This window comes from Lepisosteus platostomus, chromosome 6, assembly GCF_059453375.1.
Source record: "Lepisosteus platostomus isolate fLepPlt1 chromosome 6, fLepPlt1.hap1, whole genome shotgun sequence".
Lineage (NCBI taxonomy): Eukaryota > Metazoa > Chordata > Actinopteri > Semionotiformes > Lepisosteidae > Lepisosteus > Lepisosteus platostomus.
In genome coordinates, this window is record NC_142616.1 from 50,788,416 (window position 1) to 50,806,657 (window position 18,242).

Genomic DNA, 18,242 nt, shown 5'->3' on the forward strand with positions numbered 1-18,242 from the left:
TAGCCTGGACCAGTTCCTGCTGGCAAGTGTACTGTGAACTTGGCTGGATATAACTTTTCAAACCTTGTGCAGATGACAGTTTCACAGCAGTGAACAAAGCTACATGGTCGGGCATCCATCACAGATTTGTATTTGTATTTCCAAAATACACGTTTTGGACACCTAACACATTGCCTTATACAGTACAGATATGCTGTGGAGGACTGTGTGTCATGCATATCCACACACGCAGACACCTCCAAAAATACAGTGCCTAAAAACATTAGAAAAACAAGCCCTCCTAATTTGCACAATGTTTAGGAACACCTGTTTTCACCAAACAAAAAAATAATAATTTGCAGATTTATTCTAGGAATTAGAATAGCAGCTATTCCTATGACTCAAAAGTACAGTACATTCCAAATATAATCATTGGGTGCTGTACTGTACCTGCTAAACTGGAATATACAGTACAGTAATGTTATGTAACTTTTAAGCATGTATATTGGACAGTGTTATCAAATACTGTCTATGGTGAGTGGTAAAATAATGAGAACTGCAATCAAAATATTTATTCCTCAAAAGAAGATCATAAATTCAACAAAATAGATCATGCACTCTATTTTTTGGTGTAAGTTGACTCCTGTTATCAACTATTATGAAGTGTACAGCTTGTGTCATCGACACATGATGTACTGTACAAAAGATGTATCATAATACACATGATTTACACTTTATACTGCAGTAACATAATAACAAAAAATTGTTTTGTCAATGCCAGTTCAAAGTAAATCTTTAAAAATGTTGAAAGTGGAGAAAAAACTTTGGTGATGATGGTATAAATTCTATTAGAAAATGTATTATTTTAAGCATTGAAAGCTTTAAAAGATTACAGAGCTCTAGGTGGCTAAACAGTTGTGTTGTGGCAATTGAGGGAAGGCCATGTTAGTCTTATTTAAGTGTGTTTCATTTTCCAACTTTTTAGGCCTGTCCACAAGGAACTGTTCCTCCAAGTATAAAAGGAACAAAACATTCATAAACATAGATAATTAAGTCTAGTATAGATTTGAGACTTGAACAGACTATTTTTTCCCTTCTTGGATGCTTACATATTTCCAGAGGAATAAAGCTATTGTCCCTGAGAAATTTGGATATGTGACTGAATAAGAAAATTCTTAATCACAGTTTTAAGGTAAAGTAGATCTGCTCTTCTAAATTGAGCATTTTTGGAATTGGATTCCTTTCACAATTGATTGCTGCATACTGTATCTCAAGGCTATAATATTACTGTTAACATTATCCTACTGTATACTGTATACTGTATACTGTGCTGGAAGAGGTGTTAGAGGGGCCAGCAGGGGACGCTCACCCTGTGGTCCATGTGGGTCTTATTGCCCCAGTATAGTGACGGGGACACTATACTGTAAACAGGCGCCGTCCTTCGGATGAGATGTAAAACCGAGGTCCTGACTCTCTGTGGTTATTAAAAATCCCAGGGCGTTTCTTGAAAAGAGTAGGGGTGTAACCCCGCGTCCTGGCCACATTTCCCCTTGTCCCTTACCAATTATGGCCTCCTAATAATCCCCATCTATGAATTAGCTTCATTACTCAGCTCTCCTCCCCACTGATAGCTGATGTGTGGTGAGCATTCTGGTGCACTATGGCTGCCGTCGCATCATCCAGGTGGTTGCTGCACATTGGTGGTGTTGGAGGGGAGTCCCCATTACCTGTAAAGTGCTTTGAGTGGAGTGTCCAGAAAAGCGCTATATAAGTGTAAGCAATTATTATTATTATTATTATTATTATTATTATTACATGTATTATATGCAAATCATTGTTTAAAGGAAATCCTTCAAAGTACATTTGCCTGACTCAGGTTATGAAAATCCATCTTTTGGGAAATATGCTGAGTATTAGTTCCTTGAATCAAGATTTCCAACTGATTTAACAAAGTAAAAATATTTAGTCTTCACTTAAAGCTTTCAAAGACTGCATGATTTTATCTTCCAGATAAAAAGTAAAATATTTAGTCTTCACTTAAAGTCTTCCAGATAAAATCATTCTGTTTTCTTCCACCAGTTTTTAGTGTATTCCTGCTAACTCGCTACGAAGGTAGTGCTGAAGTTAAAATACTTTCACTGTATCTGTACTTTCAATTATAAATTATGTTGAATTACCTGTATGGAATAATAATGAAGTTAGATTTTAAAATCTCACCCTTCCGCTTGCCTGCATATGTGTAAGTCTTGTACCTGGGACTTCCCATAGCGAGTTTCTGTCATATCCAGACTGAAGACCTATTACTTCAGCCTAATAAATTGAATTGATTGAATTGAATATCCCTCTCGCCACCCCATCTACACCCCTACAGCAACCCCCTGGCTCATCCTTACAATACAGAAGGAATCAGGCAGCCCTATCCTTACGGTGAGGCGGCCAAAATCCCTCCAGCCAGGTGATCTGCACCAAATATATTCTGCATATCGAGTCTCTCTCGACTTTATTAGGATCTAGCCAAACTACTGAAAATTCACTTTACACAATCATCCTAGTCTTCCTTAGCTGTTTTTTCCTTATTTTATTTCTCAAAAAAGATTAATGACAAACTCTAATTTGTTAACAGTCTTCAGTACAAATGTAATACACCTGGAGAGCTCTACCATACCTGGATGAAGTGTGTTAATCAGTCTCATCCTCTCCCCTGTTGTAAATCATCCTGCTGTTTGTTCTATCTGGATCTTGGCCCTACCAGTTTCTTCATACATCCTACAAGAAGAGTGACACTTCATTAGTGTGTGTGTGGAGGGAGGATCAGGGGTTGTCATTTTAATGTACAGTGAAGTAACTAACACCTGTGGAGCTGGTGTCTCGGTGCCAGCTGGGAGTAAGACGTCACTAGAATCATACGGAGGGAATAAGCACAGGGAAGAGTCCAACAGAAGAGTTTTGTAAGAGAGGTGTGCCTGTTTTAAAACGCTCTTAGAGAGGTGATTGCAGTCCTGGTGACCGTGATTCAAGTCCCTGGATATTAACTGCAAAACCCTGCCTACTGACTCCAAGCCCTGCTTTCTCATTGTCAGTACTCTATGATTTATTTGGCTGTGGCACTTCTGATAGTTATAATTTAATGGTCTTGATATGAAGCGAAGTTAACAATCTCTCCTTTTCCTGTTAACAATCCTATGCATTACTTATTTTTTTATTTAAATGTAGGGGAATTCTTTATCTTATACTACTAAGCCTCTTCAAAAACTAATGTCATCCCCCAAAACTGCTTTAATCACTGAAAGAACTGCACTTCATAACAAGATACTTACAGTATGTTAAATGAGATAATCAGTTATCTTTAAATATGTTCTCTTTGTTTTTTGGGTCTGAATTGAAGGTATGGGAAATATATGTTAGGCTGCTGAGATGCCTTTAAATCATATATTGAGAATCTATTGAGAAACAAAATTTGTTGGGCAACTAGCTTAAAGTGCATATGTTGAACTCTGTTGTCAACAATGTTCTATTAAAAGTCTTATTTATTTCAAACAGCTTCATTTTGTGTTTGTATATATAGAATGCATACACCTAGTGAGTGTATGTATAAAACTATAGCACAATAATTTGTTTACTCACTGTATACAGACTGAAGTCAAAGGATAAAAAGCTCTTCAGGACTTCCCAGATACTTTTTACTTTGGACAGTGCCACCATATTAGATCTTTACATTAGTAATGTACAGATTACTGTACATGTGTGAAATGAAAAAGACAGTCAGGTTAGGATGGGCACTTTGGGGAAAAAATATGATACAGTTTTGGAAAAAGACTAAAGAGCCTTGTGCCTAAAGAGAAATGTTTCTGACTAGATCATGTTTATATACAAATGTGAAAACTGCACTCTGAATGCAAGACACATGAGACACTCCAACTGACACAAAGAGGCATAGAAAGGTGTATATGTGGAATAATGATGAAACAGGAAAAAAATAATAGGTAGAATTATTAAAAAATAGTAGGTAGAACAGGAGAAAAATATTGGAAGAATTCAGAAATGTAGCAAAAACACAACACACATAATCTGTATTGGATATACAGTGTGAAATTCTGAAATGGATCTCAAGGGAGAAGATTAGACCAACAAGCGAGCTTCGTGGAAGATGGGAAAAGAAATCAAGTCGATTGTCGGATTCATTGAGAGAAGGGGGAAGGTGTGAACCTAGTCTCAGGGTTAGTTTAGTTTCTGTTGCCTTTCTGCTATGGGAGGATGCTGGAGGTACAAGAGGTTGCCTGGGTGATCTGGCATTTATATGTTGTTGACATATGAAAAAACACTGTTGTACTTCTCATCACTATTCAATCACAAACCAGAAATTCTGTACTACTGGTCATGTGGTTGAAGTCAGAATTAGCTATAGATCAAATTTATAGCTTATTATCAATATATCACTATCAAAAGTGCTGACAAATAGTATTACCAGTGGCTAATATTGTTTAGTTTAATCACAATTTTTTTTTGTTAGCAATGTTTATTTTGATTCCGTTAAAGTGAAGTGACAACAAAGCTTTAAATGTTCAAAAGTAATCTTACCTAATGTAAACTTTTGAAACAGTGATAAAAGCTCTCCAATTCATTTAAGAAAATAGTGTTTCCCGAATCTGAAGAGTATTTAAACAACCTTTACTTCTCCAGGATATCATTAAAATGATTTTCAAGGCCAGCAGACCTGTACACTGGCAAAATTCTTGTGTAAATTCTCTTAAATGTGAACTTTTATGCTATTTGATCTCCTGAGGGTTTTTCCTGGAACTGGATGAATGGATTTACACGAAGGCAGATCATTACCTGCTACTGCAAACAACTCCACTGTAATTTATCAGAAATCCCAACCAAGGAGACAAAGATTTTTAACAGAATTTGGATATTCATCCAATGCTAAATATGTTTGTTTGAAGAAGCCAGGCTCAGACATTGCTGTTCAATTCCTCACAGCTCATAGCTCTCACTGTGTTTAATGTTTTAAGGTTATGTTGCCAAAGTCCATATCTATACATATTGTAAATCAAAAAATACTAACTACTCAGCTTTTTTGGGAATTCCACATGTCTCAATTTATATATGAACACATGGAGAGAACTAAACTAAGACCTACATTCTACATGCCACAATTCACAAAGCTTATTTATTTCTAATAAGATACTGGTCATGGGACTATTAGAATGCAGGGAGATATATCCTATGCGTTATTTTTTAATTGCTATTTATGTTTTTCAAGTTAACTGTTCATACAGGATTTAGGTTACCCAGTCGACATTCAATGTACTGTAAGAATCATGTTTGCTTTGTTAATACAGTGTAAGAATAGAACTGTATTCTGCCTTCTCATCTGTTGCATGATGTAATTCACACTGGTATCAGTGTGATATCAGTTACACTAGACACTCTCCAACTGTTGATGACATCCTACACTCAGGGAAATCTCTGTGAATTAAGTGGTTATCTGAAGAATTAAGAATGTTTTCAATTTTAAAGTCAAACATATAAACAATTTCCAGTCTGCTAATTTACTGTAGTCTCAAAACAAAATATCAGTTGTACAATAAAACAGTATGAAGTCCTGTTTGTCTCTGTGGAATGTTAACGTATATAACAACATGACAACATTATAAACACTAGAATTGTGTAAATATTTGTAATTTTATTTGTGTCAGTGTCATTTTATATTTCGTGGAATTTGGTGCAACATATGTATAGATGCAGACATAGACTGGTGTCTCATCCAAGGTATATCCTGTCTCCTATTGCTTGCCAGGATAGACCCCAGCTCCCCAGCTACCCTATATTTTATAAAGTGGTTAAAAACCGGATGGTTGTAGTAGATGAGGGTATTCCCAGCTTGCCTCTGCAGATCCCTATCTTTGACTATTCCCATCTGTGTCACTCCAACAATCGACTTGATTTCTTTTCCCATCTTCCACGAAGCTCGCTTGTTGGTCTAATCTTCTCCCTTGAGATCCATTTCAGAATTTCACACTGTATATCCAATACAGATTATGTGTGTTGTGTTTTTGCTACATTTCTGAATTCTTCCAATATTTTTCCCCTGTTCTACCTACTATTTTTTAATAATTCTACCTATTATTTTTTTCCTGTTTCATCATTATTCCACATATACACCTTTCTATGCCTCTTTGTGTCAGTTGGAGTGTCTCATGTGTCTTGCATTCAGAGTGCAGTTTTCACATTTGTATATAAACATGATCTAGTCAGAAACATTTCTCTTTAGGCACAAGGCTACAAGGCTCTTTAGTTTTTTTTCCAAAACTGTATCATATTTTTTCCCCAAAGTGCCCATCCTAACCTGACTGTCTTTTTCATTTCACACATGTACAGTAATCTGTACATTACTAATGTAAAGATCTAATGTGGTGGCACTGTCCCAAGTAAAAAGTATCTGGGAAGTCCTGAAGAGCTTTTTATCCTTTGACTTCAGTCTGTATACAGTGAGTAAACAAATTATTGTGCTATAGTTTTTTCTCATGCAGGTTTCGACTTCACACCTTTCTTCACCCCTCTCCACTTTGCACCACCTGAGTGGCCTCTCTGACTCTCCCCTCTCCCGCCTCCCAGTTTTTGTTCTTCTGTGCTATTTAATCTTTGCTGTCTGCCCTGTCTTTCTCACCCCTGAAGAAGGCTCCACAGCTGAAACGTTCTGGTTTCTCTCTTCTCTTTTCAGTATGGGATAAACCTATTACTTGTTCCTTTGCAGACTACGCATGCTGATGCAGCTACCCACCTGAACCACCTGTATATGAATAGTCTAACTCATTAATGTATTGCATTTATACAGCTCAATTCAAATCAATATATCTTCCCACCAAATGCCATTCCACAAAATCAATGCAGTGGTGGATTTGTTGCACATCTGTCAAGTCAATGGAGTCTTACAAATGTTTTCCCTAAACATTTTTAATTCGGATTAGTGGCGAGAGGGATCTTCTAAGGATTTATTGCATAACTTCACTTAAGAGGATGTCATTATGTTTTTATTGCAGTATACATTGTGTCAAATCTATTTTCTGAGATAAAGTGACCTGAGTAACTGAACAGAGAAGAGAGAAGATCACTTTATTGGCCATATACAATTTCTTGTATTAGGAATTTGTCTTTTCGCATACCCCAGCTTGCTCTCCATGAGACACACAGTCAGCTTGGGGTCAGAGCGCAGGGTCAGTCATTTATACGGCGCCCCTGGAGCAGTTGGTGTTAAGTGCCTTGCTCAGGTGCCCAACGGAGTAGGATTTCTCTTCCGGCTGTGGGATACGAACCGGCAACCTTCCAGCTACAGGTGCAGGTCCTTAGTCACAGTTTCAATTTGCTGAAATGGAATCTATTGATGTTAATTTGAAAAATTAAACTATTTCGTTGAAAAGCATTGGAAAATGTGCAGAAATTGTGATTTTCTCAAAGGAAAATAAACACACAGTAAAGTTGTGTATATTGCTCTTTGTTTTTAAAATTGTTGTAATTGTTCCACAGCTTCTGACACACTAAAAGAGAAAACATAAACATTATTGATACTTATGCTGAGGCAGAAACACAAAACCTAGAGGTGTAATCTTGCCTTATGTATGTATATCTCTTCTATACTGCTAGCTGTCTATGTACAGTACATTTATTTTTATAATGGCCTATTGTTTTTTAAGGAGTAGCTAATCCCTAAAATGGTAATTAAACTGGAGTGGAAACACACGTTCATGATTTGATTTCACATCAGTAACTTATCAAGGCAATTAACACATTCAGCATTATTCAGCTGCTCTCCTGTGTCTTATCTAAAAATAAAATATCAGCTGGCGTACAGCACAAAGTTTTCATTGAGTTTTCCAGAACAGCATCTAGGACATCCTGTCTGTGCAACTGGCATTTGATCACTTGGGTTTCCTTGAGCTTAATGTAGCTTCAGGCTTTCCCCACTCTATTGGGTTTTCAGTCTACTTCACATCCTGCTGTTTGCACTTATTTTAGTTGTTTCTTTTTTTCTTTTTCATGAGAGATTCTGCCTACAATTCCTCTTTGTAGTTTATGTACCATGGGTGAGGGAAAAAATGCCTTTAGGTATGTGGTTTCCTGAATATCTGAAGCTTTATCAATCTGGAATTTTAAAAAATCTCAATTTCTGCACATTTTCCAGTGCTTTTCAACGAAATAATTTAAATTTTTCAAATAAACTTCAAAGAATTCCGTTTCAGCAAATTAAAAAGTATTGCAAAAGAAACCTAAAGGAAAATGACTGTGTTTTTATTACTTTGGGGGTTTTTGTTTTCCATTTTTTCCAAGTTAAATTGTTCTCAGTCCTCGCTGAGCTACAAACTAGTTTTTGAGATGGACAGGATCCCAGCAGAAACTTCATATCCTCAGTATCAGTCGCTAACTAATGAGCTAATTAACTTGAATTAAAAAATAAATCTCAAAACGACATGTGGTAATGACCTCAAAGTAAACTACTGTAGCTGATAAAAGTTGGAAAAAACATTTTGCCGTATTAAGATACTCCTATCGAGAGCTTCACAAATCCTTCTGGGATTCCAAGTGAAATAGTTGATGCCCGAACTGTAATCACCAATCTGGGTTTGACATAGACCAGAGTGGAATTTTTTTACAGGAACTACAAATGGAGCCTTTTTCTTAAAAACATTGTATCACTTAATTGACAGAACAAAACAACTGATTTTTTTCTACATAATAGTGAAAGGTTTTAATACCACATACACTATTTTCTTCAAATTTGGCATACGTTTTAAGCACATTTTGTTCCTGCTGTGAAAAGATGACACCATTCATGTTCAAGCCGCATACATTTTAGTCAAAATTTTAACAATGTTGGGATATTTTTCTGTTTTTCCTCTGGTGTGTCTTAACTTCTTAACTAAAGAGTTTGCTGTTCTCTAATATCAGATAATCCCTATCCCTTCAATAAGTGTGAAAGTGTATGAATTCAGTATTAAGAGATATTGAGTTGATGAACACGGTTGTATATTTTAGTAAACTGTGTTTGTCTATCTTTCACTGACCTTTGACCCAGTGAAAGCCAGTGTTATAATTATGCATGTGAAAAATATACATTTTGTAAAACAAATCCAGATATGTATCTGGTTTCTGTTCTAAAATTACTGTCACTTTGTTACATTTTGGCATAAGATGAAGATTATTTCAAAACCACAGAAAAACAATTTAAGTTATAAAAAGCAGATACAATTTTAAGTACCCTAAAAAAGATTTTCTCCTTGCTTTTCTCCTTTCAAGTTTTAGGTCAGTATAACTTTGAAGAAAATGGAAAAAAGGCAGCAGATTACATTTAATTGAAAATGTAGTTTAAATAAAGAATTTTAAAAATTCAATCTACAGTATATTTGTTGGTACATTTTGTTATTTTTTTAATTTCATGTATCTGTATTTTGTTTCATGGTGTTGAATATTATTTAGGTAATTATATACAGAAAGGCTATTGGTTTTAATACCAATTTGTTGTCTTTGAGATGCCTTTTGGTCTACATGACTAGATCATAATGTGTGATTTGATAGTAAGGATTTGAAAAATATTGCTGCTACTGGAAAATAAGCCCTTCATTAACATAATGACTTCAGCAGGTGTCCTTTATCTTTATTAATAATCCCTGTTCCTCTACAAAAGTCCCATTGTTCTGGAATTTATTATTTTATAAAACAGATCTGCAAACTCAGTCCTGGAGAGTCCAGTCAAGTTTTGTACAGATGCATTAAACCACCAATTCCTAATGTTACAGAATAATTCCACTACAATCACTGAACAGGTGATTTGTTCAATTTGAGATCATTTATGACTAAAATCTAAGTACTCTTCAGCCATCAAAGACCCGAGTTCTCTGAAATGTACATCTTAATTAATTCATCAATAGATTACAGATGACACCAATCTTTAAGCACAGGTGACCTATAATACTAGCCGGATCTCCAGAACCAGGGAGATCCCTTGCTTTACTGTACAGTAAACCTTAACCATCACAGAATGTTTCCAAACGATACAACCATCTTATTAATGAACAGCTGAATTTGTATCAGCATATTTGAAGAAATAAAATGTGACTTAAAAACTACAGTGCCTTGCAAAAGCATTCAGACCTTGGCACAGTCTTTACATGTTGCTACTTTAAAGCATGCAGTCATGACACACTGAAGTGGCAATTAATATTTGATATATACAGGACATTACACAACCTACTCCACACTTTCCAAACAAACATAAATAAAATTAATGTGAAAGAAAAATAGAACAGTTATGATTATATAGGTATTCAGTCCTCTTTGCTATGGTTAATCTAAACTAATTCAGGCACATCAAAATTAAAGAGCCACAAAATTAGTTCAGAGACCCCCGTCTGTGTGCAATAATAGTTGCTCCCGTGATTTCAGAATAAATACACACATTACTGGAAGGTTCTTCAGTCAGGTAGTGAATTTTGAGCAAAAAATCCACCAAGAAGAACAAAGACCATAGAAAACAAATCAAGGAAAAAGTTGTATCAAGGCACATATCCTGAGAAGGGTATAAAAACTTTTCAAAGATGTTTACTTCATCTTGTATTTAATTAATAAAATAGAATACAAATTATATAATGACTAAAGTGTGAAACAAATGGCTGTGTGTAAACTGCATAGGAAAAATGCACAATAGATGGCAAAAAATGATTATGTTTATTATAAACACAAATCTGAAGAGAAACTCTCACTGAAGTGGTCTGTTTTAGTCATTTCATTTAACAGAATTAAAACTTGACTTAATCCAGACATTTTATATTTTAACAGCAATTTGTATTATAAATTTAAAGAATATAAAGATAATCAAGAGACCATCTAACACATTTGATTGAAAATATCTGACTAATGCAAGAAACTCATATAGGCAGGTATCAGTTTCAACAGCATAGCTGGATAGCTTGTTTCTGGCTCCCATAACCCTTTGTTTTCTAAAATTGTCTCAAGTCACGATTTTTATATGAACTTCATCTCAATCCACTTGTCTTCTAATTTATATTTCAGTTTTGATCTTAAATAAGATCATCTGGTGGATCCATTGGGGATCTTTAAAAATATTTGGATGTTTAATCAATTGCAGTTTGAATCGGAAAGTTTTTCAGTATAAATCTCAATTGAAAAAATGGCCCAGTAAGTAGTCTAAAAACACCTTTGGCTCCAAAGGTATATGCTTGAAGCAAGTTGAATTTAAAGAAGAACAGCAAATGTACTGAGACAGCCACAGGGTGATGTGTGCAAAATTCCAACACATCACATTCATTTTTCATATTGTAATAACTCTTTCTTTCAGATTCCTCCTAGAATCCTTGTTCTATTATAGTGGTCTTTGACTGCACACACTTCTTCTTCTTGAATCTGACTTCTTGAATCTGACTTCTTGAAGTGACTAGATCTTGTGATTTGTCTCTTTTAAGCAAAAGGCACTAGCATATTCAATTAGACTAGCTCTGTCACACAACTGCAGTATTCATAAAGTAATCCCTTCAACTAGTGCGGGGCGATAATTCGATAACGATAATTATCGTGATATAATTTTCCTCGATATAATTTTAACAAAAGTTCGATAAATGTTCGATATATATGTTTATGCTTTGCGCATACGCACAAAATACTGCGCGAGTGCGCGTGCGTGTTGCAGAACGTGGTGGTGTATACCCACACTGTGGTGGCTGACAAGATTGTAGTTAGAGTGGGAAATGAGCGACCCTGAAGCAAATGTAGTGCTGCCAACGACCAGCTCAAAGAGTTGTTAAATTTACCAATGAACTGTCTGGTTTCTTCAACTTTCAATCAGGAGAAAAAAATCTGCCTTTAAACTTGAAAGAAATAATGATTTGACATTTATCGCGATAATTATCGATATCGACTGATATGAAAATTTTTATCGTGATAATGTTCTTGGCCATATCGCCCAGCCCTACCTTCAACACAACATTTTACCAAGGACCAGATCTTCACTAACAACCATCACTGGCTAGCCCAGCTGATCCTGTTTGGCCAGGGATGCCACTACATACTGTAATCAAGACCTGTGCCTCTGACAGTTTGATGTTAATTCTTTCATGACACTCCGAGTACTCCCCCTCTATCTGGTAATGATAAGAGACAGAGTACTCAGGACTCAAACTTTTTCAGTCTAGACTCCTCACTTTCAGTTTGGGCAGAAAGTACGCTGGCAACTTGCTAAGTAATGCCTCACTCCTCCAGGTACCACCACCTTCACCCAGCTGGCCAATGTGGTTCCTCAGAACCACATCCTTCAGTACAGAGTAAGCTGTATTTTCACTGAGTCCCAAAGGACTGTGAGCCAGCCAATTACTCCATTAGCCCATTGGTCCATTACTAATGAGGCCTTCCTCCTGAAGCTCCCACCATCCTTCCTTTCAGACTGAAGCCCTACTCCTCCCAGCTATTCTTTTATGCCTCTCAATTAGCCAAGAGGGGTCCCTAATAATTAATTCGAATGATTATTTTCATAATATTATGTATAATATAAATCATTCTTATTGACCTGTAATTCTTAGGTTCAGTTTTGTCACTATTTTTGGCCATTACAATAGGGGCAATGTAATGGGCATTACATTTGCAATTCCCTAGTCCATGGGTACCACCCTCAGAGTAAGGTTGGTTACAAAGCTTCCAGCCAGAGCATTACCTCAATCTCACTTCCATATCTGCTGCCAAATGTTTAAAATAACCTAAATTCAATAAAGCCATCACAATCTCCTGGCCTCAATAAATAGAATGTGAGGGTTGAACAAAAGAAGGTCATTCAAAAAATCACATCAAGCAACAGGAAGGAGCTGGGGAAGATTAGGTCAAATACCTACTGAGGAGTGCTTGAAAGCATTGAAAGGTTACAGTACATCATATATGTTATCAAAACCAAAACATGATGAGTAAAATATTTGTTATGGTGTGAATGATAATGTAAATTAAGAAAAAATGCCATTTCAGACAGATATCCATCCATTTTCTAAACCTCTTTATCCAGGACAGTGTTCAGACGGATACAGTTTTTGCAAAATCCAGATACCGAGAGTCTTAAAATATTTAATAAATGGATTCTATGGCTATCAATAGATTTGCAGCCAACTGCTGGTGCAATTTTTTGAAGCCCCAAAATAACACTCAGAAAGAAAACTGTAAAACAGCACAAACTTTATGTTTCAACTTCATTTTAATAATTCAGGATGAAACTCAAAGATGTGTTTAAAATTGTAAGTGGATTCATCATCCATAGGAAGAATTTGTTTGAAACCTCAACTAAAACAGTTGTCAGCTTGTCTGGATTTTGAATGACTGGAGTTCATACCTAATATAGTGGTGTAAAGCACTCAAAATCTGCAGTCACTACATAAATTCATCTTGGCCAACGGAACTGGACTACCGTTTAGTCTGATAAATGAGATCTTTGTACACATCAGTGAATCCAACAGGATAAACAAACATAAACATGCTTTACACTCTGTGACACAATAATATTTGCATTAGCAATTTAAGTCATAGAGAGCTAAGATTTTGTTATGTGTTGGCTTAAGTAGAAATACAAAATATAAAAATACAGTCTGAGGAGTGCATTATGAGGAAATGGATATTGCATATCTTTTACCCTGTATGTCTTCCTTCTATATAACATTTGTCTGTTTTGACTTTCACATAGTTTTTTTGTTGACACAGAATGGGACAGAAGTCCAAATTATGGAAATCTCCATTTGAATTTTAGCAAAGCTTGTTATACTGTTACCTGTGATGTGTTCTGAATAGAAAAGTTACTTCTCAGAATTCGTGGGTTTACTTTCTTTTTGAGCGATTTAATGTATAAAAGAGGAAGTTAGAGAAGTTACTTACGAAGTGGTTAATTGTTGTTTATACAGAATTGGCTTGACCTTGATGTGGATAGGATATTTCACTCAAGGGAGAATGCGCTGGCATCCTCCCATCCTGTGAAATGAATGAAAATGAAATAGAAGATTGTATCTTGAAGTGTTGCCAACTAGTAGACTACTATGTGGCAGGAATTGCCAAATGAAATCTGTTTTTTCTGGCAGTACTGGTGATGATGAACAACTCACTTACCATATATTGGTTACAAAATGGAAGTAAGACTTTGGAAAATCCAGATGTGTGTGGGACCAAAGGAAAGGCTAACGGAGAAAAAGGAAACACGCTCTTTGATTATAATTATTATTTTTTGATATTTGAGATACATCATTCTTCCTTTGAGGTAACAGATTTCCTTCAGAGATCCTTGTAAGAAGAAAGTGTTTCCCCCTGTAGTTTGGAATACTGAAGCATATTTCAGGTGACGCAGACTCACTGAATAAAGAGATGGTTTTAATCTTTCATGTTACATACTCTCACAGTAAATTAAAAACAGACCATTAACTACTGGATGTACTAGAACTGAATACTGTATTCCTTAACTACTTAACAGATAAGAGTAGTTAGAGTAGCACATACCGTAATTGGTTTGCCTACAATTTACATTTCAGCATGGTGGAAGTTTTTTATTTAAATAACTTTGTGAGACAGAAAAAACACCCTCCCAGAAATGTATAGAATTTTCCTACATGGTATAAAATCTTAGGAAATGACTTGAAAATGGTGAGATCATCATAGCTCTCCCCTGTTTTGCATCGTCTTATGTGACTTCCTTGATTATCCAACACAGGCTTAATCACAAAATGAACTACATCCACGAGAAATTTCATAAAACCTCACTTTCATAAATCTGTGCTTAGTTTGTACCAGACTCTAGCAACAGGTTTACACCCCATAAAACAGACGACATCCTTCAGTACATCTGGCTCTAAACCTCTGTGGAAGTACTTCATTCAAACCAGCTGCTGTGTCACAAACAATGCTCTTCAGTACTTTCTGTCCTAAAAGACTGCCTTTTTGCTCAGAAAAACATTTTTTCTTTGCATGCTGCTCTTTATAGAAGATGAATGTTTTATGTATTCTGAACTAAAGGGTTATATGACACTTATTTTTTTCATAGTGAAGATATAAATGTAGTGTCTTAAATAAATGGGTTTCCATATGGTGTCCTAGGAAATTCTGAAACTGTATATCTCCATTTACAAAATTAAAGGAATGTTCAAATCCTTTAATGTTGTTTTCATTTGCTAGATGTATTAACATGGAACTCAGGGCGAACTGGCATTTAAATGCATTCAGATTCTCTTGTCATGCATTTCTGAATCACACCTTATTGTAAAAGTTGAATTTCAATTTTTGCTGAAAAAAAAAGAAAATACTTTTGCTGTCAAGTAATCCCTAAAAACATGAAATAAACATTTAGAAATAATATATAAATAAAATACCTATGTAGAAGCTATCATTGAGATAATGTTACTATAAGCAAGGCTTCTGGAAAGGTATAGCATAGAGCATTCAACTGACTTAGGATTGTTAACATTCAGAATGGTCTTATTGTGGTAGCTGAAATGTTTTATGTTGTTTCATTTTTCGTTTAAAAATTCAGAAAGAGTCATTATGACCAAGAATATAAATCCATATTTGTTATACCTTCCTAGTGGACACTGTACAGGTACTGCTGGTCTAAATCAGGATCCACTTATTACACTGATTCATGGAAATTCAAAGTAGGAATTGGGTTGGTACGGAACTATAGTAAGGAGCCTTTAGTTTACCCTATATCTTACATGCTTTCTTAAAATATTTTTTTCTGTTTTTCTATGTTTGGTTTGCCCGACTGTTTTAATCTGCCAGCCTCTACTTGGAAAACCTTTAAGACTGAGTCAACACATTAGACGGGTCTGCTGTTGTTTTTTGTTATTCACCAGAGGCATGTGCACCAACATGACCAACAGTCATTCCTTTTGTGAGGTCTCTTACCCATAACATGGCAGATGAAGAAACAGGCCTTACAGTTTTACAGTTCTCAGGAATGTCAGGCTATTTGTATACTTGAGACGATTGGTTCATCCAATGGAACATATAACTTTCTTTTACATCTTGGTGGGACAATGTTTATTTTCAGTATACATACTTTCTTGCTAAATGGACATATACTGTAGTATGTTTTAAGGAAACAACAGAAATAGTATTTGATATTCACTCTGTTCACTGTCTACTGTATTCAACTTACAAAATTACATTTCAGATATAATGCTCAGGATAAAGATATAATGGCTTCCTTGCAATGATCATGGATAAAAGGTCTAGAGCTCAGCTGCATTGATTGTACAGTTGAATTTCATTTCAGATGCCTGGCAGGCAGTTAGAGCTGTCCATCCTAAATCACTACAGAGGAAATGTGGAACTTTTTTATAGCCTTGGACATTGTTCAAGTAACATAAAGCTTCCCGAGGGCATCTTACTGTAGTCCGAATGGCATGAGTCACATAAATAGGGTATGTTGCTCAAAAGCTAAACAAATAAAAAATAATGTATCACATTTCGTAACAAGAGTTTAAGTTAACAGAAGACAGCGATATAGTTTTTGCTTAAGGATATTCTGACAAAGACCAGGATGAGTTTTTCTGCTACTGTATGGTCTTTTTTGGGAAGCTTTGACTTCTGAAATGTTTGTCCAATTGCTTGCCTTTGATTTCAGTATAAAAATCTAAAAGCATTACGTATTTGAAGCTCTGCTTCAGTTTAGGAACCGTGATGGGGTTCTTTTCAGCAGTAGCTGTATTCAAAGCAATAGTCAAAGATACCCAAATGACTGTACCAGATTTTGTGAATTTTGTCATCCTAGTCAGGGCAAAGCAGTTTGTATGTGCCATTTGTTTTACACTATGGCCACGTGATTATTATCTGTTAAGCATTTCCTATGAATGCACAAATTTCACAAAATATACAGAATATGACTGCGATACTCAAAGAATCTTGCAGACTCATATATTCATCATGAATGTGTATATTCATTCATTTTCTTACCACTTCTTCCAATTCAGAGTCGCGAGGATGAGCTTGAGCCAATCCCGGCAAGCAACAGATGCAAAGCAGGTTACACCCTGGTCAGGACGCCATTCCAAAACCATATGTATTTTTGTATCATTTTCATATACCACTTCAAGGCAAAAAATAAAATTAAAAGATTTTATAGGCTGATTACCTTAGACCCGAGAAAATCATAGTTTGTTCATTGCATTTGCCTGAATTGCATTTGCATTGGTCTAACTTAAACAAAGTCTGACTGATTTTGTTTAATTTAAGCTTAAGTGAGGAACTATTGTGATGTTGTTTAATAAGTACAGTATTTAAATTGCTCCTTGCCCCAGATGTCAAAGAATGCAAAGAGTTGTGGTGTGAGTGTTGGAGTAAGGATTCCAGGATTAACAGTCAGAGCTCAATGCACAGATTGTTTTACCATTTCAGCCTTGATGGCTTGATGGCTTCAGGGAAAACCTCTGGAAATGGCAGATGGGACCACTGTAACACATCATGCAATAAAGTTTGCTTCATTCATACATATACTGTATAGAAGCAGCATACACATGGTCATTTTATACTGCTTTTTATACTCTTGTCTTTTCAACTAAATGAGGACTAAAGGAACATTTTACTGGCTGAAGACAGAAAAAGATCATTAGAAATGGTGCTGTACTTAATTACGAGAGACTATGTTTGACTCAATAGAGTGGGGAAAATGCTTGTGTTGTAATCGTCCATAAATTTACTTATGCTTTCCTTTTATGTTAATTAAAAAAACTCACCAGTCTCCGATAATTCCCTTCATTCATTATCAGACGATTGCTCATTGGCCGGAGTGGTGGCACTGTGGCTAAGGATCTGTGCCTGTGGCTAGAAGGTTGCTGGTTCAAATCCTGTGGCCGGCAGAGGAATCCTACTCTGTTGGGCCCCTGAGCAAGGCCCTTAACCCCTGCTAAAGGCCCTTAACCCCTTAAAGCTGCTCCAGCGTTGCTGTATAAATGGCAGACCCTGAACTCTGACCCCAAGCTTCTCTCTCCCCACTTGTGTGCCTATGTATCTCATGGAGAGCAAGCTATGTGATATGAGGGGTATGTGAACAGACAAATTCCTAATGCAAGAAATTATATATGGCTAAAAAAGTGATCTCTCTTATTATCACTAAGGGTTGTAGCAACACAGAAGGCTACCCCTAAAGTATAAGGCAAAAGGCAGGACTAAACCTTGAAATAGATGCTTTCCAATAAAGTGAGCACACACACAAATTAGAAACGAGGAGTAATTTTTCCAAC